Source organism: Rhopilema esculentum, chromosome 10 (assembly GCF_057945365.1).
Source record: "Rhopilema esculentum isolate cy_ngs chromosome 10, ASM5794536v1, whole genome shotgun sequence".
In the NCBI taxonomy this organism is placed as follows: domain Eukaryota; kingdom Metazoa; phylum Cnidaria; class Scyphozoa; order Rhizostomeae; family Rhizostomatidae; genus Rhopilema; species Rhopilema esculentum.
The window spans coordinates 12,938,067-12,942,055 of record NC_142824.1 but is presented as its reverse complement, the minus strand read 5'-3'; positions in this window follow the sequence as shown (position 1 = coordinate 12,942,055).

Genomic DNA, 3,989 nt, shown 5'->3' with positions numbered 1-3,989 from the left:
TTACTGCAAACTCTATATGCAGGCTCTATTGGCCTAGCCTCCAGCCGATGATATCTTCTTTCAAACACCAAGCAGTGTTTTATGATCGATAGTTCTGATCAGTAACAAAGAAACCTATAGAGTTCTAAAGTGTGACGTCACCAAAAACGTATTTTTAGAATTTTTTAATTTTAACCACATAACATAAAAGACTAATATGAAATACTTTATGCCTAATATGCCTAAAATCGGTTAAGGCTATGAGATCCAAATTCAAAATCTTCATGCTCGTGTGGCAACAGTTCCCTACTTTCTAATAAACTATACATGCCATCAGCGATAATCCCAGTTAGCAATTTCCAAACTAATGGGAGGCATGTAATTGGCCGATAATTGCTGGCGACTTTCCCCTTACCCTGGTCTTTCATAATCAGGGTTGTGCGCCCTTTTGTCATCCAGATCGGTACATCTCCATCATAATAATAATAATAAATAATAAATAATTTGTTTAAAGTTGGCGTACTAAATGAGCGGCTGATAGCTATAAAGAAGCTAATTAAGGCCAACTATCTATAAAGAGTTAGTATCAAATAAAAATATATGATACAATATTAAAAAGGCTTAAGGTATAATGTTCTAAATAAAACCTAACCCAGCAATAAATTTTTTACACAATCTACAGTCGCATTCTATAGGGTGTGCTCTTAATTCTTTTTTAAATGTTGCCAATGATTGGGACTTTCTTATACTGTGAGGTAGTGTTTGCCACAGTTTTGACCTAAATATCTCACAGTTTTTATACCATAAGAAGTTGTCCTGGCTTTTGGAATGCAAAGATTATTTTTAGTTCGCAAATCATAATGTACATTTCTTGTTTCAAAAATCTCACTCATGAAACTAGGGTTCAGGTTATGTTTGGTTTTGTATATTTCTATCATCAAGTACTGTAGATTGCGTTGGTGAATTGATACTGCATTATCCAAAGTCAGCAATGCTTCGTAGTCAGCATGACTGTCTTTATAAACAATTCTGAGTGCTCTTTCGTGGATTTTATTTACTTTAGCATTCAGACATCTGTCATGGAACATCCAAATTAGGGGGCAGTAACTAAACTGAGCTTTTATGAAGCTGTTCATTAGGAGACGCAGTTTATCAGAACCCATAAATGGCGAAACTCTAGCAAGAGCATGCAGTTTTTGGCTGGCTCTTTTGCATAAATTTGAGACGTGACTTTTGAAATTAAGTTTTTCTTCAGAGCTTTCTTCAACAATGGCCTCACAGATTTTGATCTTAAAGTCATCTTGATTTGTTCCAAAAGTAAGAAGATGACATTTCCCTGCATTCAATTTCATAAAGTTTTCTGGAAACCATTTTGATAAAATAAGAGCATCAGTTTCTAGCCGTTCTAAAACTTTATCTAATTGACAGTCAGCTGCGAAAATCGTAGTATCATCAGCAAAGTTACATATTGCAGTATCAGTTACCATTAAGAATAAATCATTAATATATAAATTAAATAGAAGAGGCCCAAGGACTGATCCTTGTGGTACACCTGCAAAGGTTTCTCGCCAAGTGCTGAATGAACCATTTAATTTTACCCTTTGTCTTCTACCGGACAGGTAATTATAAATCAATAATTGAGCATCTTTACAAAAACCATAGGCATTTAATTTCGCAATTAATAGCTCATGGTCTATGCAATCAAACGCTTTTGAGAGATCCATTAGCAAGGCACCAACCACCCCTTTTTTATCTAGGGAATTCTTGCAAATATCCATTAATCTCAACAGCGCATGCTGTGTGTTGAAACCTTTCCGAAAACCACATAAGTAGGGAACTAGGAACGTATCCGCGAAGTCGACCATCTGAGCATATAGAAGCCGTTCAAAGACCTTTGATAATGCGGATAGAACTGTAATAGGTCGATAGTTTCGTTTTTCTGTAGTTTTGTCACTTTTGAATAGTGGAGTTATGTCTCCTAATTTAAGATCTTCAGGAAACGTTTTCTGGAGCAATGAATTATTGAAAATTGTCGTCAGTAATGGTGCAAAAATGTCTTCGTTTTCTTTCAGTATCCGCGGAGGAATACTTTCAATTGTAGACGCTTTTTTTGTATTTAGTCTCGATAATTCATCATTGACTGCCTGCATTGTAATTGGTTTGAATTCGAAGAATGTGCCATGGTTTACCTTATCCTTAATCTTGCGGATTCTGGGATGATGTTTATATTTTTCAACAGCAATCTCAACAGGATCCAGCAAATGGTCTGTCGAATTGAGAATGCATATTCACCAGGGGCAATGTCAATTGTCTTTGTGATATTTGTAAAAAATTCATTAAGGATCTCAGCTTTTTCACTGTCATTCGTAACAAACTTTTCATTTTCGATAAGCGTAATACTTGAAGAGGATTGTACCTTGTCAGTAAAAAGTGGTTTTACAGTTTTCCAGAACTTTTTATTGTCAGTGACAGAGTTTATATCAAGGTTACCATAATATGATGTTTTTGCTTGTCGCAGAATTTTCACACACGTATTTCTTTGCTTTTTAAAAGCGTTCCAGTTTTCAGAAGTATTATGCCTGTTTAATCTGTTACGTAACTGTGAACGGAGCATAATTGCCTTTCTTAAAGTTTTCGTTATGAAGGGCGCATCATTTGCGCGTAAATATTTCTGTTTTAGAGGTACATGGTTATTCAGAGCTTCTTCGACTACAGAATTAAAATTTTCATATTCAGAGTATGCTTCGCTGCTCTTAGCTAGATTGCTTCTAAGGTCACTGCGAAACTTTATAGGATCAAATTTACTGTAGTCTCGGTATGTCACAATCCTTGGACCTCTTTTTACAAAACCACTCTTTAACACTGTTAGTATCATTAGATGAAAATCAGACAATCCCACTTCTATTGTCGTAGTTTTGAAAACCAGAGGTTTTATTCGTTAGAAACATATCAATGGAAGAGGGATTGTCAGCAGATTTATAACAAGTGGGACTTTTTATTAAATTTTTTAATCCAAAGATATCCATGAAATTGCTAATTTCATAATTTTTCTCTTCCGAATTTAAATCTCCAATAATGACGAAGTTTTCGTATCGAGGTGTAAGTTGGTCAAGCACTTTGCCCATCTCTGCGAAGAAAAATTTTTCACATTGAGAAGGGGGGCGGTAGGTACTGATCAATGCCCATTTTTTCTTGCCCACATTAATTTCAGTTAATACACATTCAATTGAATTGGCGATGTTCACCTGTTTAATTTCATTTGCTGGAACTTTTTCTCTGATATAAACCAGAATCACTTAAGCACCTATTCAGCTGTTCCACGATTCTATGATGCAGAACTGTAAATTTCTTTGGCCAGAATCCCTGAACCAAATCAGGGCCTGGTGCTTTCCAGTTGGGAAATTTCTGCAATATCTTCTTCAGTTGTGTGTCTGTTATTTCTATATTCTCTTGACTGTTGACTTCTACCTCCTGTTTAATCTTATCAATCCATTCAGCTGATGTATTATGTTAGGCCTCCTTGCTCCAGATATCATTACAAAATGCCTTAGCCCTCTCCTTATTTGGAACCTCGTTTGATCTCTCTTCTCCGTTAATTTTCTGATAAAACCTACTTTGGTCTTCTTCTTCAAACGCTTCATCCACCTACCTAGTATGTACTTACCTGGAAATACTAGCCTTCGAAGGAACTTTCTTCGATTTTAGATTTATCAATCTTGTGCAATCTAACTTTGTTGGCTATTAGCTTTGCTATCGTGCTCTCGATTGACAACAGGTTGGTCTGAATAAAAGCAATCAGCGAATTACTCTTTCCTTTTCCTTGTCTTTGTAACAGCTACAGCCACAAGAGGTCTTAAATTGTCTTTTTATAATTTGTTTCACAGTACATTTATGCTTCTATGCTCTAACATGTATCTAAATACAACTAATAATAAAACTATAATACTACATATACATATACTAGATTATAATAATACATACATAGTAAAATGCAACATTTACATATACGG